Here is a 25,838-nt window from a genome sequence, read left to right as displayed (position 1 = left end):
CAGTGTTGTGCATGTTGCTCCTAGTGTTGGAGTAGTGCTTGATGTTGCTAATATTCTGTCACTTGCTGGTGATGTTGATGATGTTGTCTCGCTAGTTAGTGGTGTTGCTGGTGTTGTTGATGATCTTTTCTGCTTTTCCAGCTCCGTTGTAGGTCAAATGTGGGAGTCACAATCTTACTAGTACATTTCTGTATTTGGTGAATTGATTGGTGAATCTTGCAAGGGGGAAAGTATCATGCATGATTAAGGAGGAGGGTTAAATGGGTGAGGGCATGTGGGGAATAAGGGGCCCGGAACAAGGAGAAGCATCAGGGCCCATGATTTCTCTCCCTGGCCCTGGCTGAGCATCTGACCTAATTTTCTCTGTTACAAAGACTGTCAATTTCCACCTCCAAACATGGCCTGTCTCCATCCTGTCTCAACTCATCTGCTGCTGATGCCTTTAGCCATGTATTTTCTACCTCCAAACTCAATTATTCAAGTTCTCTCCCTGGCTAGTCTCCCATTCTCTACCCTATGTGAACTTCAGTCCAGCTTTGCACCAATTCCCATTCACCCATCACCTCTGTGCTCATGATGCTATATAAATCCAAGTTGTTGATGTTGTGCTCAGCTGGGTGACTACGCTGGTAGTTTGCACTGGAGTGCTGCTTTGGGAATGGGTGGCTGCCAGATGGAGTAATAGCACTAGGCAGGTAATGCAGGAGCCCCCTGTGTCCATCTCCCACTCCAACAGACTTTCCGGTTTGGATACTGCTGGGGGAGATGCATTCTCAGGGGAATGCATGAAGAACCAAATCCATGGCACCACGAGTGGCTCAGCTGCAGGAGGGGCAGAGGGGAAGGGGAAGAGTGGGAGAGCAATAGTGACAGGGGATCCTATCATAAGGAGAACAGATAGATGTTGCTGTGGCCACAGATGTGACACCAGGATTGTATGTTGCCTCCCCGGTGCTAGGGTCAAGGAAGTCACTGAGTGGCTGCAGGACATTCTAAAGGGGGAGGGTGAACAGTCAGAGGTCATGGTCCATATTGGTACCAACAACTAGATAAAAAGAGGGATGAGGTCCCTGAAAACAGAATATAGGGAGCTAGAAAATAAATCAAAAAGCAGGACCTCAAAGGGAGAGAGAGCTGTTTCTAAAGCATACAGTATTCTAGGCTTCATTAATGGGGGTAAAGAGTACAAGAGTAGGGAGGTTATGATGAACTTATAAAAAACACTGGTTAGACCTCCACTGAAGTATTGTGTACAGTTCTGGGTGCTGCACTATGAGAAGGATTTGAACGCATTGGAGAGTGTGCAGAAGAGGTTTACCGGAATGCTTCCAGGGATGAGACACTTCAGTTATGAGGTAAGATTGGAGAAGTTGGGACTGTTTTCATTGGAGAGAAGGTGGCTAAGAGGGGACTTGATAGAAGTTTTCAAAATTGTGAGGGGTCTGGACAAGGTAGATAGGGAGAAGCTGTTCCTGCTCGTAAACCGATTCAGAACCAGAGGGCACAGTTTTAAAGTGTTTTGCAAAAGAAGCAAATGCGAGGTGAGAAAAAACTTTTTCACACAGCGAGTAGTTAGGGTCTGGAAGGCACTGCCTGGAAGTGTGGTGGAGGCAGGTTCAATTGGCGCATTCAAGAGGGCATTGGTTGATTATTTAAATTGAAACAATGTGCAGGGTTACGGGGGAAAGCAGGAGATTGATGCCAAGTTAAAATGCTCAGAGAGCCGGTGCAGACACAAAGGGCTGAATGGCCTCCTCCTGCATTGTAACAATTCCATGATTCTGTAATCTCAAGATTACTCCCACTGCCACATGCTAGCGAGATCAGGAATAGGAGAACAGGAGATTGGACCAGATAGATGTGTGGCTGGAGAGATGGTGCAGGTGGGAGGGATTTAGATTCTTAAGGCATTGGGGCTGAGTCTGGGGCAGACGGAACCTGGACAGATTGCAGGACCGAAACCAATATCCTCGCAAGGTATTCGCTAGTACCGGGGGAAGGATTTAAACTAGAGTGACAGGGGGGTGGGAACCTGAGTGAGGAGACACAGGAGAGGGAAACAAAAAGATAGAAATGAAAGACAGAAAAATAGAAAGCAAAGGTGGAAGGGAGGGGAAATGGGGGCTAGCAGCGAATAAGACCATAGTACAAAAAAAAAGTGTAAAAAAATGTTAAGACAAGTCTAAAGGCACTGCATCTGAATGCACGGAGCATTCACAATAAGGTTGATGAATTAACTGTGCAAATAGATGTGAACAGGTATGAAATGATTGCGATTACGGAGACATAGCTGCAGAGTGACTAAGACTAGGAAGTGAATATCCAAGAGTACTTGATATTTAGGAAGGATAGGCAAAAAGGAAAAGGAGGTGAGGTAGCGTTGTTAGTTAAGGATGACATCAGTGCAATAGAGAGAAAGGATATTGGATCAGAAAACCTAGATGTAGAATTAGTCTGGATAGAGCTAAGAGGCAAAAAGAGTGGAAAACATTAGTAGGAATTATCTTTAGGCCCCCCAAACAGTAGTGGTAAGGTAGGGGCAGCATAAAATAGGAAATTAAAGATGCATGTAACAAGGGTGCTACAGTAATCATGGGTGACTGTAATCTACGTATGGCCTGTACAAAGCAATAATACTGTGGTAGATGAATTCCTGGAATGTGTACGAGATGGTTTTTTAGAGCAGCATGTTGAGGAGCTAACTAGGTATAACAGGCTATCCTAGACTTATTATTGCACAATAAGAATGGGTTAATTAGTAATGTTGTACAGTACTTTAGGGAACAGTGACCATAATATGATCCAATTCTTCGTTAGGATGGAAAGTGAAGAAGTCCAAACTGAAACTAGGGTCCTAAATCTAAACAAAGGAAACTATGAAGGTATGAGGGGTGAGTTGGCTACAATAGGTTGGGGAACTTCATTAAAAGGCAGGATGGTGGATAGGTAATGGCTAATATTTAAGGAACGAATATTTGCATTGCAACAGTTATACATTCCTTTCTGGCACAAAAACACAACAGGAAAAGCTGCCCAGCCATGGCTAACAAAAGAAATTAAGGATAGTATTAGATCGAAAGTGGAGTCATATAAAGTTGCTAAAAAAGTAGCAAGCCTGAGGATTAGGAACAGTTGAATTCAGTGAAGGAGGATCAAGAGATTGATTGATTAAGAGGGGAAAAATAGAACATGAGAGTAAACTTGCAAGGAACATAAAAGCAGACTGTAAATCTTCTAAAAGTATGTAAAAAGGAGAAGATTAGTAAAGACAAATAGAAGTCCTTACAGTCCAAAATGTGAGAACAAGGAAATGGCAGAGCAATTAAACAACCACCTTAGTTCTGTCTTCACAGAGGAAGACACAAAAAACTTTCCAGAAATGCTAGGGAGCCAAGGGTCTAGTGAGAAGGAGGAATTGAAGGAAATTAGTTTTACTTAAAAAAAATGCAGGAGAAATTAATGGGACTGAAAGCCAATAAATCCCCAGGGCCTGATAATCCACATCCTAGGGTACTAAAGCAGGTGGCCATGGAAATAGTGGATGCGTTGGTTATCATATTCCAAAATTCTATAGACTCTGGAACAGTCCAGGCAGGTTAGAGACTGGCAAATGTAACCTCACTAATTATTTAAAAAAGGAGGGAGGGAAAAAACAAGGAATTCCAGACCGGTTAACCTGACATCAGTAGTAGGGAAAATGTTAATCTATTATAAAGCATGTGATAACAGGACACTTAGAAAATATCAATGGGATTAGACAAAGTCAATATGAATTTATGAAAGGGAAATCATGTTTGACAACCAACTGGAGTTTTTGAAGGACATAAGTAGCAGAATAGATAAAGGAGAATCAGTGGATGTGGTGTATTTGAATTTTCAGAAAGCTTTTGATAAAGTCCCACATAAAAGGTTAGTGTTCAAATTTAAAGCACGTGGTGTTGGGGCAATATATTGGCATGGATTGAGAATTGGTTAAGAGACAGGAAATAAAAAGTAGGAATAAATGGGTCTTTTTCGGAGTGGCATCCTGTGACTCATGGGGTATCCTGGGGTATCTCAAGGATCAGTTCTTGGGCCCCAGCTATTCACAATATATATCAATGATTTGGATGCGGGAACCAAATGTAATATTTCCAAATTTGCTGATGACACAAAACTAGGTGGGAATGTGAGAAATGAGAAGGATTTAAAGAGGTTTCAAAAGGATTTAGACAGGTTGGGTGAGTGGGCAAATACATGGCAGATGCAGTAAAATGTGGATAAGTGTGAAATTATCCACTTCGGTAGGTAAAGCAGAATGGCAGAGTATTTAAATAGAGAAAGACTGGGAAATGTTAATGTATAAAGGGACCTGGGTGTCCTTGGACACCAGTCACTGAAAACAAGCATGGTCAGGAAAGTAAAAGCCCATGGGATTCAGGGTAATGTGGTAAACTGGATAAAAGGTTGGCTTTGTAACAGGAAACAAAGGGTAATGGTCGATGGATGCCCTTGCGAATGGAAAGTTGTCTCAAGTGGTGTTCCACACGGCTGTGTTGGGACCCTTGCTCTTTGTGTTATATATTAATGATTTGGACATGAATGTGGGGGACACGATTAGGAAATTTGCAGATGACACAAAGATTGGCCGAGCAGTGGATAGTGTAGAGGATAACCATAATCTCCAAAACAATATAGATCGGTTGGTGGAGTGGCGGTAAAGTGGCAGATGGATTTTAACATAGAGAAGTATGAGGTCATACATTCAAGGAGGTCAAACAGTTATAGGGATTACACAATAAATGGAAATATACTGTGGGGTAGACGAAGTGAGAGATCTTAGCATACAAGTACACAGGTCCCTGAAGGCAGCAGTTCAAGTAGACAAGGTTGTAAAGAAGGCATATGGAATGCTTTCCTTCATTGGCAGAGGTATAGAATATAAAAGTAAGGATATAATGTTGGAATTGTATAAAACACTGGTGAGGCCACAACTGGAGTATTGTGTGCAGTTCTGGTTACCACATTACAAGAAAGGCATAATAGCTCTGGAGAGAGTGCAGAGAAGGTTTACAAGAATGTTGCCAGGGTTAGAAACGTGTAGCTATGAGGAGATATTGGATAGATTGGGGTTATTTTCCTGAGAACAAAGAAAACTGAAAGGTGACTTAATTGAGGTGTACAACATTATGAGGGGAATAGATAGTGGACAGGATAAAATTGTTTCCCTTGGTGGAGAATTCTAGAACTGGGGACATAGATTCAAGACAAGTGGCAGAAGGTGTAGGGGGGACATGAGGAAGAACTTTTTACGCAGATGGTAGTGGGTGTCTGGAATTCTCTGCCCAAGTTGGTGGTAGAGGCAGAAACTCTAAACTCTTTCAAAAAGAGTCTGCACCTTAAGTGCTGTAAGCTGCACGGCTATGGGCCAGGTGCAGGAAGGTGGGATTAGAAAGGGCACCTGGGTGTCCTCAGGCTGGCATGGACAAGATAGACCGAATGACCTCCTTCTGTGCTGTAACTTTCCTATGGTTCTAAGTGCAGCAAGCAGTTAAGAAGGCAAATGGTATGTTGGCCTTCAATGCAAGAGGATTTGAATACAGGAGTAAAGATGTCTTACTACATCTGTCCAGGGCCTTGGTGAGACAACACCTGGAGTATTGTGTGCAGTTTTGGTCTCCTTACCTAAGAAAGGATGTACTTACCATAGAGGGAGTATAGTGAAGGTTCACCTGACTGATTCCTGGGATGGCAGGGTCAGCGTATGAGGAGATATTGGGTCGTCTAGGCCTATATTCACTGGAGTTTAGATGAATGAGAGGGGATCTCATTGAATCATATAAAATTCTGAAAGGTCTGGATGCAGGGATGATGTTTCCTCTGGCTGGGGTGCCTAGAACAAGAGGTCACAATCTCGGGATACGGGGTAGGTCATTTAGGACTGAGATAAGGAGAAACTTCTTCACTTGGAGGGTGGTGAACCTGTGGAAATCTCTACCATAGAAGGCTATGGAGGCCAAGTCACTGGAGTCTAGAAGTCTATCTATTTCCTTCAAAGGCATCAAGAGGTATGGGGAGAGAACAGGAGTATGGACTTAAGATAGGGGAGCAGCCCTGATCATGTTGAATGGCAGAGGAGGCTCGAAGGGCTGAATGACCTACTGCTGCTCCTATTTTCTATATCACACTGTTGAATGGAAGGCTGGCCAGGAAGGTTTGAGGATCAATCTGGCCTGTGTTCAATTAGTTAATCTTAGCGAAAACTGTCCTCAATGCCACTGGGCTAAAGAAAGCTATGGTTTGTGTTCCTGATTGATAATCAGCAGCTCATCCAGGAAATGTGCCAGGTGCCTAGACACTGGCTGAGGACAGGATTGGGCTCAGCTTCTGATGCCTATCATAGATGAATATTCACCTAACACTCTTAACCTGGCTCACTGATGAGGAATGTCAATATGTTTGAAGTAGCAGAGGGACTGCCAATGTCTATTCAAGTGAAACACCAGAAAGAGTACTGCCTTTGGCAGTAGAAGAAGGTGAGAAAGAAGATTTTTTTAATTCAACCATGTGCGGTAACATAGTGCTGATACTTCTGGACTAGCTACATCAAAGTCAAGAGTTTAAATCCATATTAATGTGAAATTAAATGTGGTAATTTGTGGACTGGCAGCAGGCTGTTGTTACCTCACATTGGCAATAAGACATCATCATGCCAGTCTCCAAAACTACAGAAGGTAAGCAGGCACAAAAATCAGGAGCTCATCCACCATTTTGAAATGATTAATTAACAAGCTATCGAGCATCAGACATGAAAAAGTTTGGGAGTGTTTTATGGTAGCTATGACAAGACAGCACAATGGCGGAAGGAAAGACCTACCACCAGGACAACGAATGAGTGTAGCTGGTGAAGGTGGCCGTACCTGTATAATTTTTTAATCTCTTTTTTTTTTACTTTTTGGAATCTGCCATAATAAAACAATTGAGGTTGAGAGAGCTGGGGAGACTTTAAATTTGTAGCTGTGACTGATTTCTTGTTAACATCATAACCCCTCTCCCGCATGATGTCCTGGCCCAGATCCCTGATTGGACACGGAGCTCCCTCTTTCCATTCTAATTGGCCCCCTTCCTGCCAGAGGGCCACTGATTGGCCATCTGACTTGATTTGGCAAGCTGAGATGGCTGGACCGAGCCAACCACTCACGTTCAGTAAAATCCAACCCTAGAAACAGGATGAGGCCATTCAGCCAGACGAATAGTCTACATTCAATTAGATCGTGACTGATCTGCACCTCAATTCCATTTATCCACCCTTACCTAACAAAAATCTATCAATCTCCATCTTGAAAGCTCCAATTGTCCCCAGCTATCCACAGCCTTCCAGGGGAAGAAAATTCCAGATTTTTTACTACTCTTTGAAAAAGCACTTCCTGGTTTCACTCCTGAATGGCCTTCTTTTACTTAAAAGATTACGTTCCCTTGATCTTGATTTCCCATCACGATATGGTGATTCTTAATGCCTCTGGGCATTGGCAGGGAACTGGGCCATTCATGTAGGTTTTCCAGTGTCGCCCACATCCCAAGAGCAAATAAATAAAAACACAAGGCAATTCACAAACATTTATTCATGTCTTACATCTTTGGAATTTCTCATAACATAGGACATAGGACCTAGGAGCAGGAGTAGGCCATTCAGCCCTTCAAGCCTGCTCTGCCTGTTGGTCAAACTCTACTTTGCCATCCGCCCTCAAAACCCTAAAATCCCTTGTCTATCAAGAAACTGTCCAACTCAGCCTTGAATAAACTCAATGAACCAGTCCTCCACTGTTTTCTGGGGAAGAGAATTCCACTACTAATGATCCTCATCTCCATCTTAAATGGTAGACAACTTATTCTTGAACTCTGTCCTCATTAATTTGTTCCAGTCTAACTTGACTTTTTATCAGATCTTGCATCTCATAAGCCCCTATCCACCTGCTCCATCCCAACCTCTTATATTACTAACTCATGCTGAAGTCTTGCTCAAGCTACCCCATGATGCATGTGTGAATATTAAAAGGACAATCTTATAAAGTCATGGTAACTGTACCTCACATTCCGGTCACACATCAGGAAAGTGTAGAAAGCCTAAACATCATGGAACTACCTCACTGTTTTAAAAACAGTACACTTCGATTGTGTTTCAACCTCCTTCATCAGATACACTTACCTTAGGTAACAAATCTTTTTGCACAACCATGTACCCTTGGCTGCACAGACTATTTCTTGTTCAAAGCTTTATCTTTCATCATTTATCTTGCGCACTCTGCCCCAGTCCCTCCCTCACATATTCCCCAGCAAAGGCAGCAGACTGGTGACCTGCACACTGGCTTCTCTGCTGTTGTAAATGTTGCCAACTCACCAGAAAGCTGCTGAGCTATAGACATTCATGACACAGGGAATCTGTACGGGGGCCTCAGATTTCCACCATTACATACATCAATAACTCAGATAAAGGAATAGAGAGTTGTCTATCCAAGTTTGCAAATGGCATTAAATTAAAAAGGAACAGAGAATTTCATTCATGGGAATGGGAAGCTTCAAAGGAAAAAAATGCATTTATTAAATGCCTTTCATGACCTCAGGATGTCCCAAAATGCTTCACAGCCAACAAAGTACTTTTGAAGTCTACTCATTGTAATAATGTAGGAAATATGGCTCTCTCAAACAGCAATGTGATTTTGACCAGACAATATGTTTTGTGATGGTGATTGAGGAATAAATATTGACAACAATCCTTGACTGTCTCACTCAAGTGACCTGTTATAAGTCTGAAATCCTTTTCCAAACAAGGTGGTGTGTTAGGCAATAAATATCTTGTATTGTGGCTCTTCACATTTTTGAGAGTTTGGGACAGCCAAGGTCTTTGTTTTAGATGAGGGGTAGAATGAAAGATCAATGGGATCAATTTCATGTTCGTCTAATACCCATTGAGTTTCAATGTCCCTGGTGAAAAATGAGCCAGGATTTTACGTCCTGTGGGCAGGTGTGCGCCCCCGACCCAAATGGGGGTAAAATCGCGCGAGATGATGTGGGACGAGCGCCCCAACGTCATCGCTCACTCACGTGATATTTCACTCAGTGGGTGCGCGCAAAAATCCGAAGGGTGCCTGCTAATAATTAAGCTCATTCATGGCCTTACAGTTGGTGGACAGGCTAATTGGTGGGCTTTACATTTTTGATTAAACCCCATCCAAGGGCGGGATGAAATCTCCATTAGGATTTAGAATAAAAATAAATATCAGGGGACTTTTTTTTTTAAATGAGGTATGCTTTCAGGTGCTTGATTGTGCTGCACGGACATTTTCTGCAGCATTTTTGTGCTTTCCTTTATTATTTAGAGGTCTGCAGCTCGCTGGGGCAGCTGTCTACCTTCAGGGAGCTCAGTGAAAGTGTTTACCATCACCCACCCTCTTCCTGCCCCCAACGGCAGTGCTGAGCCTTTCTTAGGCCGTTAAATGGGCAGTGAGCATGAAATTGCGGTCTGGGGCCAATCATGGTCAGTGGACAGCTTCCTGTCCGCTCCCGGGCCTGCCAAACGTGGATCCCCGACATGTCCAAAATTCAGGCCGTGGAGATGAGTTGTCTGCAAACCCCATTTTCTGTAACTTTAAATAATGACATGTGAGAATCTCACAAGGGACCGTGAGGTTCCTTCGCTGAGATCCATATTTAATCTGGTATTGGCCGCAGGCTCTTCTGTCGACAGTTCAAATGCCAAAAATCAAATGCCAAAAATCAAATGGCATGCTGCAGCCATCTTAACAGCTGTTGAGTTCACTTTTTAAAATACAGCTTTAAATCTTGTAATATCTTCATGCCTATACTGGGCATGACACTATCCACTCTACTTTGGCTCCTCATAAATTCACCTCAGTTAAATCTCCCCTCAACACTGCACCCCCCCCAACCACCCCCCCCCCCCCCACCCTGACCCCCTTTCAAAGAAAACATTCCCAGCTTATCCAATCTTTCCTAACAGCTAAAATCTTCCATCGCTGACAACACACTTATGAATCCCCTTGTGTGATCATATTCTATCTGTAATGTGCGATACTCTAACTGCGAGCTAACTATGTTTTGTAATTCTAGCATTGTCTTCAGTCAATTCAATTCACTCAATGTGATATAAAGATGGTAGGAAACTGCAAAGACTTTGGGCGTGAGCAGTAGTGCTGAAGACTTGTGCTCCGGAACTAACCACATCCTTAGTCAAGCTGCTCCAGTACAGCTACAACATTGGCATTTACCTGACAATGTGGTACTTGTTCTCCACAAAAAGCAGAACAAATCCAACCTGGCCAATTACCACCCCATCAGTCTACTCTTGATCATCAGCAAAGTGAAGATAAGTGTCATTGATAGCGCTGTCAAGCAGCATTTATACAGCAATAAGCTGCTTGTTGAGGCTCAGCTTAGGTTCCACTAGGGCTATTCGGCTCCTGGTCTCATTACAGTCTTGGTGCAAATATGAACAAAAGAGTGTGGCGGTCAAATACTGCCTTGATGTCCAGGGCAGTCATTCTCACCTCACTTCTTGCATCAAGAAACCCTTGCAAAATTAAAGTCAATGGAAATCAGGGAAAACTCTACCGGTTGGAGTCATACCTAGGACAAAGAACATGGTTGTTGGTTATTGCTGAAAAAAGAGACATGCTATCGAAGCTTTTCGTCTTGCACTCATCAGGACAGATGCAAGAATGCCAAATTTCAATGAGAGAATTTATACTGCTTGAGAAAAGGATACTGATTGGTTGAGGTCTTGCCATGGAAAATACAACAGGGAACTAATGTCCCCCAATGCTTTTGTTTAATTCAAAAAAAGTGAAATGCGTGGACAAGTTCCTTTTGCCTGCAGAACACAGGTCCCTGTGCGTACATATATGTCGCTTTAGCAAGCATAAGTAAGCCAAATGGTGAACCTGACTGAATCTTAAATTGGTTGTTAGTGTAATTCTTAGCACACTTAGCAAGTGCTGTACAATTGTGGACTCATGTGAGCAATGTGGCCCACTTATTCTTCCTAAACAGCATATAATCATACACAGGTATCTATCCTCTGCAGGCAAAAGGAACATAGAATATAAAGTAGTGTAAATTCCTGCTCCTTTTAAAATTTTGCATTCTTATACTCACCAGGACAGATGCAAGATGAAATACTTCAACAGCATGTCTCTTCCTTCAGCAATCCTCAAGTTCGATCCTATCGAGCAACTATGATTCTGGTTGTTGGGAGGCCAATCATCTCAGTCCCAGGACATTGCTGCAGGGGTTCCTCAGAATAGTGCCCTTATAGTTCCAACCATCTTCAGCTGCTTCATCAATGATCTCCCCTCTATCATGAGGTTAAAATAGGGATGTTTGCTGATGATTGCACAATGTTCAGTACATTAGCATCACTGAGTCCCTCTCTATCAACATCCTTGGGGTTATCATGGAGAAGAAACTGAACTGGACCAGTCATACAAATACAGTGGCTACAAGAGCAGGTCAGACATTAGGAATTTTGTGGTGAGTAACTCATCTCCTGACTCCCCAAAGCCCAACTACTATTTACAAGACACATGTCAGGAGTGTGATGGCATACACTCCACTTGCCTGGATAAGCGTGTCCCTAATGATGCTTAAGAAGCTTGCCCATCCAAGACAAAGCAGCCCACTTGATTGGCACCTCAACCACCACCTTAAATATTCACTCCCTCCACTAATAGTGTGCACCATCTACAAGATGCACTGCAGCAACTCACCAATGCTCCTTTGACAGCATCTTCCAAACCTGTGGCCTCTACCATTTGGAAGGACAAGGGCAGCAGACACATGGGAACACCACCACCTGCAGGTTCCCCACCAAATCACACATCAACCTGACTTGGAACCATTTTGTTATCCCTTCTCTGTCACTGGATCAAAATCCTGGAACTCCCTCCCTAATAGCACTATGGGTGAACCTACACCACATGGACTGTAGCAGTTCAAGAAGACAGCTCACCACCACCTTCTCAACAAATGCTGGCCTTGCCAGCGACACCATCACATGAATGAATCTACCAAAAAATCTCTTATATTCCTGACCTCAGTCAATGAAGGAAAGTATTCCGTGTTCCTCCTTGACCATCTTATCTCCCTGTCCTGCTATTTTCAGTGATCTGCAGCCATACACTCAAAGGTCCTCATTCTTCTACAGTTTTCAGAATTCTATCATTTGCTGTGTATTCCTTTGCCTTGTTTGTCCTCCTGAAATGCATTCCCTCATCAGTCTCCGGGTGGAATTCCATTTTCCACATTTCGGCCCATCTAATCAGTTCATTGACATCTTCCTGCAGTCTCCAGCTTTCTTCCTTACTATTAACCAAATGCCATTTTTTGGATCATCTGCAGACTTCTTAATCAAACCTCTTACATTTAAGTCTAAAATGTTGCTTTATATCACAAAATGCAAGGGACCTGCAGAAATGGATCCAGTACAGCCACTTTTTCAGGTTAAAACAGGAGTTAAACAAGGTTATGTCATCGGCCCAACTCTCTTTTTTTGAACTTCCTTGCTGCCATGCTCCATCTGACTAGAGACAAGCTCCCTGCTGGAGTGCAGCTCATTCATTAGTCATTGGGCTCCAATACGCTGAGGATGCTGCAGTGAGAGCTGTGTCAGAAATGGATCTCCAGAGAATCATCAACATATTTACCAAGGCATACGAGAAGATAGGACTTGCACTCAAGTTTCAGAAGACCAGCAAGCTCTAAATGCACACGCCCCAGCCCCTTTTGATTAGGACTCACGATGTGTGCCTGGAAAATGTGGAACATGTCCAGTACTTTGGAAGTTACCTTTCACAGAAGGCTGACATTGAAGAAATCCAGCATTGCCTGAAATCTGCTTGTGCAGCCTTTGGCCACCTGAGGAAGTGTGGGTTTGAAGATTGTAACTTTCAAGCTCATGGCCTACCATGCAGTCGTGATCCCTTCCTTACTCTATGGGGCTGGAACATAGACAACGTACAGGAGGCACCTCAAGGCACTGGAGTCATACCATTAACACTGCCTGTGGAAGATCTTACATATTAAGTGGGAGGACAGATGCACCAACATCAGTGTCCACTCACAAGCAGGAACCCCAAGCATCGAAGCTATGAGTAATCGCCATCAGCTTCATTGGGTTGGTCATATCGTTTGGATATCAGATACCAGTCTCCCAAAGCAGGTCCTCTTCTCCCAGCTCAATCAGGGCAGACGCACCAGAGAAAGACAGAAGAACCACTTCACGGATGTGCTGAAAGCCAACTTGAAGAAATGTAACATTGGCACCAACTGCTGGGAGACCATTGCCCTGCACCGAACTAGATGGCAGCAGGGTCCGTGGGAAGGATCCCAGCATCTTGAGACCCAGCTATGACAAAATGAAGAGGAGAAACAAAAATGCTGATAAAGATACACTATGACCCAAATTCATACACACCCATTATCATGGTTATCTTGTGAGATGTTTATGTGCTATAAAGTCTGCAGAGACTGAATCAGCCTCATCAGCCACCTTCAGAGTCATGGATGACAATCATCCTCATTTGCAGGGATAGCCAATAATTTCAGGCTAATTCATGGCTGTATATCACAATCAGCAAGGGACCTGCAAAACCCCACTGGAATCAGCCTTCCAGTCACATAAACACCTTTCAGCCTTAACGCTTTCCAATTTTGGATCCAACATGCCACTTTCTCTTAGGTCCCATAAGCTTTTAATTTACTGATCAGCCTACTAAGTGGGCCCTTGTCAAAAGCCTTGCTAAAATCTATGTAGACCACATCAAATGTACTGCCCTCATCAAATCTCCTTGTTGCTTTCTCAAAAAATCCAATCATGTTGCTCAGACACAACGTTCCCTTATAAGTCCATGTTTACTGACCTTGATTAATCCAGGCCCCCCCAAATGACAATTTATACCGTCTCTCAGAATTTTGTCCAATAGTTTATCCCCCAACATAGTTAGGCTGAAGGGCCTGCAGTTACTTGGGGTGGAATTGTCCCAGGTTTGTACTTAGTGTGGGAGCTTGAGTAAAAGAAATGGTTTTACCCACCGGTTGCAGTGATGGGTTTTTGTGCCATATCATCTCATTCCTGGCACGTTCCACCTCATTAATAATGCATTCATAGGAAACACGCAATCACTGGTGGTTCAGATTTGCCCGTCACACTGACTTCAGCGCTTCCTTGTTCCGGGTGCCATATTTAAAATGCACCAGAGCGCAGCCTACTTCATGTCTACAGATCAGGACTGCTCCAGGTGACGGATGGCCCCGAAAACCCCCATATTTAGTGATACCTCTCTAGGGTGCCTGCTGGATGCAGTGGAAGATGACCGCAATGTCTTCTGGCCACAGGAGGTCCACCAGAGTCACCAGTCCCACCTGGGAGGCAGTGGCAGTCACTGGCACCGGAGCACACAGGAGGTCAGCCTTCCAGTGCAGGGAGAGGATGAATGCTCTCATCCATCCACCAGCGTAAGTCAACCACCTCATCACTCTCAACACTCTCCTCTCACACTCATAAGCCCATCACACGTCCACAGGGATCTCTCACCTCAAGGGACAACATCACTAACTCTCACAAACACCCTCACATCTCCATCAGGTTCATATCCTCTGGAGCTCTCATCCTCATCCTGTCCATGGCTCCACTCACCACACAAACATTCCACGCAGTGCCATGTGTCCTCCTCATACTCTGTCCACCTGGTTTCATGAGAAGCTGGCTCAACTGGAGGGATAGGTCCCAGGCTTGGGGTGGAGTGGCCCACATTAGGCCCCTCACTCACTTTCAGGAGTGTGTCATCGCGCTGACTGGTGAGGATTTGGACCATTCCTGCAGTGACAGTGAGGTCGGTGGTGAACACCCACAAAAGGATCCTGCACCACATCATCGCTCCCTCAATGCAATTGTGAGTGCTCTCTTCCCTGCTTTTGACTCTGCTGCCATGCACTATTTATCTCTACTTTAGTTCACAGGAAGCTCTGCCAAGCGACCGACACCCTCAGCCAGCAAGTCCCTCAGCTCCATCCACATCCTCACCTCCAGCCAAGAGGATACCTCCTCCATTGAAGAGTTGGAAATAAGTAGCCTGGAAGACATGTCACAGCGCTTACCCATACCCTGCACCAGCACAGAGACACACACCTTGGTGGGACCTAGATCTAGAGCAGGCGTGGGTTCACAATCTGGTAGTCACTGCACGGAAATGTATCTCAGTAGGAGGAGGGAGGTTCAGCTGAGCTCCCCAGCACTGAGGACTGCTGGGGAAGAGGCATCTGTCAGGTCCGACTCAGATGACGAGCCTCTAGGTTCAGCCTTCCAACTCAGTGTGGAGAGTCAGCAGAAGGAGGGGAAGCATCACAGAGCTGTTGGAAGCCCTCAAAAGAGTGGCACGTGAGTTGGAGGAGTGCTTCTGCCTGTTCTCTGATGAAATGGTGCCCATGTATGCATGTACGGAGGTCTCAATTGGCAGGATGGCAGACACCATGGAGACCCTGGTCCAGCAGAATGTGGAGATGCGTGCAGACCTCTACTCAATCGTGGTAGCCATGGATGAGTTCCTGCAGAGGCAATGTGAGAGGGAAACGGGGCACATCAACATCCCTAGAGGTGCTCCTTTCCCTCAAGGAGTCAGACCAGGGGTCCCCAGGCACCCAAAGGGAGGAAGAGCAGCAGCTGGACCTTCCTCTACCCCCCACCTCGCCGATCATCCGTAGCAGCCCATGGCCAAGACTGTGATGCTCTGAAGCATGTCTGATGCAGAAATGGAGAACTCCCACCTTCCATAAGCTGCTTTGCATGCCCAGCGTGTGATGTACATGTTCCTCCAGGGTTTGGTAGCTGTAGGACTCCAGCATCATCATCATCTCCTCAGGTGTCCACGGCCTGAGCAAGGTCCTAATGGTAAGTCCTGACTTCTGCATGTCACATTTGTCCAGACACGCTCTGGACCAGCGTGTTTTCCCTCCAGCGTAACGGTAAATCCCATTAGTGGGATGCAAATCGAGTTCACGCCGCCCTCCAACGGGATTCACGTTCTGCCATGGCAGACACTATCTGACGTTCCCACTGCGCTTTCACACCGGCATGAAACCAACTCCTGCTTCCCATGCCGAATTATCCATACCTCCCCCTCCAACCCTGGCCACCATGACACCTGACGCCAACAGGACCGGACGATTCTCCACCCTCGGCCTATTCCTTGCTCCCCTTTTTAAACAATGGTACAGTATCAACAGTCCTCCAGGAGCATTGCTGCTTTTGGAGAGGATTGGAAAATGATGGTCATAGCCTCCGTTACTTCTTCCCTTGCTTCTCTTAGCAGCTGGGGATGCATTTCATTCGGGTTGCCAAACACCTTAATATTTCCTGCCTCGCTATGTTTGTCCCATCCAAAGTCCTCGTCATTAATTACAATGTCCACTTCACCACATTTTTTTGAGAACAGGTGTAAAGTATTCAATAAGAACCATGTCTACATCTTGTTGCCTCCACACACAATTCAGGTCTCTAACTGGCCCTACTCTTTCCTAGTTACTGTATCCCACTTGCTCTTTGTGCATTTATAAAACATCTTTACATTTTCCTTGATTTCACTTGCCAATATATTTTTGAGTTAATAGAATTGTTTCAACCATCTGAGAGGGCAGACAGGTCCACAGCCGAACGTCTCATTGGAAAGATGGCACCATAGACAGTAAGGCATTCCCTCAGTAATGCACTGGACTATCAGGCCAGATTTTTGTGCTCCAGGGACATTGAAATGAATTTCAATGTGGGAAAGTGTAAGGTACTTCATTTTGGGTCTGAGAAATGTAGATCCAAATATTTCCTTTACAGTGAGAGACAAGGAACTGTGGAAGAGTCTAAGTACGAAAATCACAAAGCCAGTACACTGCTACAGAAAGTGATCAAAAAGGCTAAAAGGATGTTTAGCTTTATCACAAGCGGTTCAGGAATATAAAAACGAGGAAGGGATGTTTCATGTGTACAGGGCCTTGCTCAGACCCCATTTGGAGTATAGTGTTCAGTTTTAGGATCCAAACCTCGTAAAGGATATATCTGTTTTGGAGGGGGTACAGCGAAGATTTAAAAACTTAGTTTTTATTCTCTTTAGTTTAGAACATTTGAAGGGTGATCTAATTACAGAGTTGAAAATTATAAAGTGATTCATTATGGTCGATACAAAGGTCCAACTATAATGTCCTCATTAACATGCTACTGACTGAGCATCTATTCCCTCCCTCCCTCCCACGACCACCACCACACCCCTCATCACAATTCACCGCACACCTTCCCCATCACACACCCTCTGTGCCCCCCCCCCCCGCCCACCCCCCAATGACCAAACTAAATAGCGGGTTTCAGTATTTCATACAACGAAGCAACACCTACATGTGTTGCATCATTACGTTATCCCAAACTGAACTCAGTTCAACACAATCAGATAACACAGAATATCACCTCAGGATTTTTTCACTGATTTAGATCAGTTTCCTAGGGAACACATTATAACATTATATTCTCAAAGCTCTCAGTTACTTGCTCTGTCCATTCACCTTTGACCTGGGCTGTGTCAGCTGTGGCTCAGTTCATAGCACTCTTACTTCCGGATCATAAGGTCTTGGGTGCAAATTTCACTCTAGGATCTGAGTATAAAATCAAGGCTAACACTCCAGTGCAGCGCTGAGGGAGTGCTGTGCTGTTGGGAATTGCATATTTTGAATGAGGTGTTACACTGAGGCCTCATCTGTCTGCTGGGGTGGATATGAAAGATCCCATGGCAATAATTTGAAGAAGGGCAGGGGAATTATCTCTTGTGTCCTGGTCAATGTTGATCCCTCAATAAACTTCACAAAAACCATATTATCTGGTTATTATCACCTTGCTGTTTATGGGAACTTGCTATGCACAAATTAGCTGCTGCCTTTTCTACATTACAGCAATGACTACACTTCAAAAAGGACTTAATTAGCTGTAAAGCGCTTTGAGACATCTGCTGGTCATGAAAAATAAATGCAAAACTTTCTTTTTAATTCTCCTGACCACACTGATTCACATTCCATGATATCCAGCAAACTTCAGATATGTCACCTGCATGTTCATTCTTAATGTGTGAGCCATAACAGTATGCAGGGGGTTAATCAACCATGGAGAGCATCACAACTGAACCTGACTCTGTTCTCATTCAACACGCACACGCATAACCACTATCACACTGCGTGGAGATCAGGAATCGAAACGTCAACTAAACCCCTCCACTGTCACTGAGATCAACGAATTCAGCGTAGGCTGTGCACCAACACCAGGAGTTTCCTGGTCGGCGTGGATCCATTTAAGCACAGGAAGTACATTTCTGAAATAACAGCTAATGAGCAGCTTGGAGACAGGCCAGCCACACAGGTTTGCTAAACAAGCTGAAAATCAGCTTTCTCTCAACAATTACTTACTGCTTCAAGTATGATCAGAAACAGCCTGTCAGCTCCAGGTCAGTGCAAGACAGGCCACTAAAATACTTCTGGTTGAAAAGGTGTCACCTGCTCTGCTTCTCTCAGCTACCCTGGTGCTTACAACCATGCTTTAACTGCCCACTCCGTAATGAATTCCAAGCTGTATACAGTCCATTTAGTACCAGCCTGCCGGCACTTCCCTGAACAGCATAACACACACACACACACACACACACACACACACACACAAGGCCTCTCTCCAAGAGAACAATTCCTGTAGGAGTTGCAAGCCCTGTTGATTATATCGTTTATTTATTTTACTGTATTACCTTACTTGGAGAGTACTTCTTAACATCTGTAATTCTTCGCCTAGTCTTCGGGCTGAACAATCACTTCCGCACAAGCTCCAATCATTTGGAAAGCAAACAGCACAGGCTTGGTTTGACATTTGACCCAATCACTAACTAAGAAGCACAACAGTACACAGAATGGTGACAGTTCCCAGTACAAACTGCTCATGGGGTTATATTGGCCTCTTTCCTTGATTAGTCATTTAAAAATAAACTGGGAAACCCATTTATTGTTGTCGAACATGATTATTTGCTCCATGTGATGTGATTCAGTAATGGCAAAGTGTTTTCCCCTACTTGCTGCCCAGCATCCCTTTGTAAATTACTTGAGGATATTTTGTTGCAAGGAATATAAAGTATAACAAAGTTATATACTAGTGTAGTGGTGTCCATTATTATAGTAATGCTGGGGTCACTGATCTAGAAGTAGTAGCGCTGCGCACAAGGTTACACACTAGGGTTCAGGGGGCGTCCCACCTAGACTTTAAGTAATCCTAAGAAAACTTCTGAATAATATAGAAGGTTGTGTGTCACCGCTCACTTTCCCCATGTATGTTATAGTCTGGAACTAGGACAGCGATGGTACAAGTGGGGAGGGGGGAGAAAGGATGTGGGTGTGATGTGTTGGATGTGCCAGTGGATTGGAGACAAGCTAATACCTGCGATTGCCACCATGTGGGTCCCAACAAAAGCACCACACTGTGGCTCCTCATTGCATCCACATTGAGATGGATGGATACTGAGGACAATTTATCCCAGCTTGCTTTGGCAACCTATCTACTTGTTTGTCAAGTAGACCAAGGGCAGGGTTTCTGCTTTTTCATGTGTATGAAAGAAGCAAATGATGAAAATCTAACATTTTTTGAAATGAAAGTAAACATGAAAAACACCAAATTTAAAAACAACAAAGCTCTGAGTGAGCTTTCCCGAGTGTAAAACCAACTGAATCTCTTGAGGACTGTGGTAAGGTAAGTCACTAAACTAACACAGCTAGTTTAGGCATTGGGAGAAATTTTTACTTATCATAATGGTGGAGCGGGGTCCAGTGAAGCATGGAGGCTTCCGATCTCAAAGTGGGGGTCTCTTATTATGCTGGAGTGGGATGGGGGTGTTTTTGTATGAGGGGTGTTTCGATGGTGGGAGAGATTGGGGGTCCGAGAGGAAACATTCCTGCTCCTCCTGGCCCAAAAGAATGCTGTGAAGGCATCTACCCTCTCCCCAAGTAGGGTTGCCAACCCTCCAGAATTGACCTGGAGTCTCCAGGAATTGAAGATTATTCTCTAGGGCACTGCTGTGTGCAACCCTGGAGAAAAATCATAGGGTCATTAAAAATGATTGTTTTTGGTCATTTTCTTTGAACGCTTCTCTTCATCAGTTATAAAAATATTGAAAATGCGGAATAAGTGGCTGTTTGGCAGACAGTCAAGCATCATCCAATTGGGCAATCAGTCTTTTTGCTCTCCAAACTGGCTTAGGAAGGGAGTGGGTCACAAGGATGTGTTGGCCGACTAATGGTTGGAGTGTGGGGACAAGTCATGCAATGAAACCTCCAGGAATACATTTAATCAGAGTTGGCAACCCTAACCCCAAGGTCGTCGTCACCTCGCTGCTGGTGCAGGATTTCCCTGGATAACCCAGCTGGATACAACTAAACCCTGAGAAAGCAGGTTAAATCCAAGGCTTCCAGCCTCATTGATGAGGGTGAGGGGGTAGGTTGACGCAGGGGAGATAAAGTAGTCAGAAGGTAGAACTGTACATAGGTGAGTTGCTAATTGCATCAGTAGCACCGGGCCAAGGATTTGTTAGGAACAGAGGTGGGTCTTTCAACCTGCTCACTCAGGACTCGACCTCCTCCATCCCCACAAGCGGCAAGCCCTGCCCCTCAGCCCACTGAGGGTCAGGAAACCCGGAATATCCCCGTTATCCATTCTCCTGCGTTCTGCTCTCAGCAGTTTCCAGAAGGTGAATCTTTAATTCCTGGGAACTCTAGCTCATTCCTGGATGGTTAGCAACACCAGCCCGTAGGTTCAGGAGGAGAGGGGAAAATCAGCCACTCTTCCTGCTTCACTCTACAGTAATTCCAGACCCGCCCTGATGGGAATGTGGGATGGGGGTGGGAAGAGGAAGACGTGGCCGGGTGGTGGAGGCTGTGATTCCTTGACACACAATATCCAGGTTTACAAGGGAGGTGGTCATTTGGGTGAGGTAGAGTAAGGCTGCTACCCTTCACACCACCACCCCCTCCCCCACCTACACCCTGTGTGCATCACAACCCCATCCCCTACTGTGGACCTCAGCTATGTATCAAGGCTTTCGGGAGGAGGATTGAGGGAATGAGGTATAGAGAGGAGGAAAAAGTAAAATCAGTTTTGCTGGAAATACTTCGATGTCGAATGTGGAACCTTCACCCAGTTCTGAAGCAATTTAACTAACAAATAAAATGGGTCCAGGTTCAAGCCCACCATCTTATTAAGACTGCAAGGGAGTTGTTCCAGTTTAACATGAGGAGTAGCAGAATCTGCAGAGATTGGTCAGTGCAGAAAGCCCCTCAAGCTGCCCAGTAAACACCACAGACCGTCCAAAACCTTTCAGAAATGTCTGTGAACAGGCTATGCAGCTTTAGACCATCCCTGACACATCACAACTCAATACCGGGGGTTGGGGGGGGGGGGGTGTTGGGGGTTAGCTGTAACTCTCCCACTCTGTGACTGGAGAACTCTCACTTCAGACAGTGTTCCACCCTTTGGGCCTCTAAAGAGAGAAAAAGCAAGTTTACAAGGGCCTGTCAACATTTGACAGAATCCAACTGAGTCAAGCCAGAGCCCTGGATTACAAACCTGGCCGCTGAGCACTCCTCAGTCCCGAGGAATTCCTGCATAGCAGGAACACCGCAACAGTCTTGACACTGGCAAGACAGAGAGGGGCCACCCCTCAGTCAGAAAGATGGCAATAAGCTACTCACATACAGATTTCAGAACAGGTACTTACACTGCAAGTCTGGAGCACGCGACATGGCAGGCAGAGAACGTTAGTTTACTTGGTGCTGTTTAAAAAGCTGGGAAGGTAACAAGATCATAGGCGGAAAATGGGATAGCAAAGAGAATGAGGTAGCCTGGAATGCTGCTAATGCCTTTAATAGGATCAGTGCACAATGCAGCAAGGGCCGACTCCTCCCCCAACAGGACTGAGCAACTCCACGAAATCCAAATACATCAGCACACCCCCTTCCCCTCCTTCCCATCCCCCCATCACCCACTGACACATCTATAAAGACAGCACTTTCATGCAACAGGCAAACTTTCACTGCTCTCCACAAACTCTCACTGAGCCGTGTGTACAAGGCTGAGAACATGTTCCTCATTAACTCCCCACACTCAGCCAAAAGATCCGAGTTGTGTGATTCCTATTAAAACAAATCTACTGAGCAGATCGCAGTAAGTGACCATGGGAGAGCAGGGAGGCGGGGGTGGATGGGGTAAGGGGAGGATAAGTGGTGTTGTGTGTCCAGAACTAATTTGTTGTTTTATTGGTCAGAGCCTGTAATGGTCATTTGATAAATGCATAGAACAAGATAAAAGGGAGTCAGAGGGTCATTACAGTATAGGGAGCCTTTCAGCCCATCTAGTCCATACCAGCAACCTGTAGAACAAACAAGACAGTTCTGTTAGCCCGCTCTATCCTGAATCCTGCAAGTTTATTATCCTCAAGTGCCTATCCAGTTTCCTTCTGAAATCATTGGTCATCTCCACTTTGCAGTGAGCGAGTTCCAGGTCATTACTACTCACTACATAGAAAGTTCTTCCTTTCATCCCTCCTGTATCTCTTGCCGAAAACCTTAAATCTGTTTCATTTGGATCTTATGTCATCAGCTAATGGGAGCAGCTTTTCTTTGTCTATCACATCTAAACCTGTCACCATCTTGTACACGTCAATCCTCAACTTCATTTGCTTCAAGGAGAATAAGCCAGTTTCTCCAACCTATCCTTGTCGGTAAGATCCCTCATTCACAGTAACCATCTGTTCCTGCACGGTCTTTAGAACTGTGCCATTTAGTCTATATGGCCTCTCCCTCTTCCTTCTGCCAAAATGCATCACGTCGCACTTCTCTGTATTAAATTCCATCTGCTACTTGACTACCGATCCTGCTAGCCGATCTATGCCCTGTTGAATGTTATTGCAGCCAAATTTGATTGTAGCTCATGTCTTCCAACTCTGCTTCTCACTGACTCCAAATACCCCATTCAAGGCCTTTTATAGTAACTCAGATCACCATTTTTAACTTACCGTTCTCCACCCTCCAGCTGCTGGAGGCACTGCCTCCTGTTGGAGATGAAGTTTGACAAATGTCAGAAGCTCTCCAATACTTTGCTCTATATCATATCAGGTGTTTCCAAAGGCAGAATTAAATGCCTCCCCCAGAGATGTGTTTGGAGGTAGGGACCCAGCCACCTCTTGCCTCCCTGATTAAGCAGAAAAGCTCAAGGTCAGCCTTCCTGCCTGGCTACCAATTGAGGCCCTTATGTAGGCAACTAATGCCCTGTGAAGGACATCATCTCGCCACCTCTTACACAACCAACAGCAGGCGGGGGACTTGCCATGAAGGGAGACCAACAAGCAAGCCCTGTCAGGTTTGCCTGCGGCCTAGTGGTGAGGGGGGCAGGTGTGAGTCCCTCATTCAAAAGCAATCAGTGTCCGATTGATGGACTTGACATAGGAAAGGATGGGGCCAGCCGAGAGCCACTCCTTGTCCTTTCCTTCCCACCACTCTTCCCCCTCGCTGGCAACCGCTTCCTTCTTACCCCGATCCCTCCTTCATTTACCTTTCTCTAGAGATTCCTCATGTAATGACTTGACGTCCGGACAGGTTTCAACAAGAGAAAGATTGACTTTATTACAGAGAGCTTTTCAGATGCAACATTCTCGATCAGGACCCTCATCAGGAAACCCCGCCCCCTGAATTACCCACACTCAGGGGTCATTTGTCAGAGCCTCCAAGAACATCACATGACCTCTGATAGACAGCAGGAGGGGCTATACCTTCAGTTACTACACCTGGTGAAGGCCCAATTGTATTACTGGAGCAGCCCTACCCCTGTAGGTGCTGCCAGTGGTGGAGAGCTGCCAGCCTCTGATTGGCTAGCAGCTCATGGTGGGGCACAGGATTTCCATCGTGCTGGGGGAGCTCCTGGGATTAAACATCCCCTATGGACCCCGCACTCCAGGCAGCTGCCAATTAGGAATTTAACTCCCTCCGAGTTCCCTGAGATCAGGCCAGCGGGGGAGAGGGCCACCGCCAGTTTTGGTGGCAGTTTTCCAGCCCCCCATCACCCTCATTAAATTCCACCCAACATTATCACAGAATCACAGTGCAGAAGAGGCCCTTCAGCCCATCGAGTCTGCACCGACACGTGAGAAACACCTGACCTACCTACGTAATCCCATTTACCAGTACTCGGCACATAGTCTTGAATGTTTCAATAGTGACTGCACTTTAAACTTACTTAATTGGCTGTGAAACACTTTGAGACATCCTGATGTTGTGCAAGGTGCTATATAAATACCAGTTTCATCTTTCTGTTTTAACCAGCAAGTGTCTGCAGGTGCTTCAGATGTTGTCACGCCCAAATCCTGATTCTATTGTCACTCTCTGTGTGTATGTGCACACTCAGACTTTTAATGCAGGTAATTGTTTGTGATCAGGAGTGAAAGCCTTGTCAGATGTTCATCCCCTGCCTCACCCAGGAGCGGTGAAGCCAGTTTAAGGGTTCCCACATGCCGAAAGGGGATGAGGTCAGTTAACTCAACAGAGGCCAAGAATTGAATCTGGGGCCTTCAGTGGTGTTTATTATTGGTCCCTCTGCTCATATTGGCCATTGTGATAACTTTGATCAACTTAAAGCATTTAAGGGTGGTATTTTCCTCTGCTCTCCTGCCTTAGAGCAGGTAGAGGAGTGCGAAAAAAGGGCCAAAATCAGGAGCAGTGGCCTACTGCTCCATTTTAACAGTACCTGCCCCCATCCTGACCGTGCCCATGTTTGAATGGCTGCCAGCTGTTCCTTGTCTGTTGCAATCACAATGTTGGCAAGGAGTCAAGACCTGGTAAGATGCTGTCCTTTTCCCTGCTTCTCTCCACTATCATTGCTAACCCCGCCCTCCACCCAAAGAAAGATGTTGGTAGATGGTGATAGGTGCCAAGAGGTCACAGCTGAGGTCAAAAACAACTCTTCAAAGATCTTCTTTGCTTTTTAACTCAACTTCACCTCTTCAGGTGCAGGAACAACAAAAAACACTTATAATGGAGTAAAACATCGCAAAGTGCTTCATTGGTGCGGAATCAGACAAGATAAACTTGGCACTCAGTGGAAGTAGACGCCACTTGGACAGGTGGCTGAAACTTTGGTCAAAGACACAGGGTGGGATTTTGCAGCCCTGCCCCCCCCACCCCCGCCATATCGTCAGGTCCCTCCAAAAGCCAAAGGACTTTTGGCTGGGTCGCTGAATCTCCCACGGCGGGTCCAGTCATGATGGGGCCAGAAAAACCTCGGCCATGGGATTTAAAGGAAGAGAGACAGACCGAGGGATTGAGAGGCCTAAGCATCTGAAGGCACGATTGCCAATGGAAGCATGGAGTGGGCAAGAAGCCAGAACTGGAGTAAAGTACATTGTTGTAGTGCTGGAGGAGATTTCAAAATATATAAGGGGTTGAAGCCATGGAGACTTTGCCCACAGCAATGAGAATATTACTTCTGGGGCAATGATGGACTGGGAGCCAATGTAGATAAGTAACTACAGGACTGTTAGATGGACAGGGCTTGGTGCAATTTAGGAAACAGGCAGCAGAGTTTTGGATTGAGCTCAGCTTTATCCAGAGTGGCAAATGGACCAGGGAAGCACGGGAATAGTCAAGTCTGAAAGTAACAAAAGTTTGGGTGATGGTTTTGGCAGAAAGTGAGCTGAGGCAGGGGTGGAGATGGATAATGTTGCAGGAGATCTCGGTGGTGG

At 45.3% G+C, this 25,838-nt stretch overlaps 1 protein-coding gene across 5 annotated transcripts in view; it reads right to left on the bottom strand.

The window, feature by feature from the left end:
• The window catches only part of tmem98 (transmembrane protein 98), a 66,637-nt gene extending 44,672 nt beyond the window's left edge, over positions 1-21,965 (bottom strand). For 2 of the 5 annotated variants that reach the window (XM_041217532.1, XM_041217534.1), the window contains exon 1: positions 21,825-21,958. The gene's annotated coding sequence lies outside the window, so the exon portion shown is untranslated. Of the gene's footprint in view, positions 1-18,815; positions 18,869-21,824 lie in introns of those variants that run through there. The other 3 variants (XM_041217531.1, XM_041217535.1, XM_041217533.1) reach the window with 3 other exon arrangements.
• Between the last annotated feature and the right edge of the window lie 3,873 nt (positions 21,966-25,838).

The sequence above is a fragment of the Carcharodon carcharias genome, chromosome 23, assembly GCF_017639515.1.
Source record: "Carcharodon carcharias isolate sCarCar2 chromosome 23, sCarCar2.pri, whole genome shotgun sequence".
NCBI classification, from domain to species: Eukaryota; Metazoa; Chordata; class Chondrichthyes; order Lamniformes; family Lamnidae; genus Carcharodon; species Carcharodon carcharias.
This window is presented reverse-complemented; position numbering and strand designations above follow the sequence as displayed.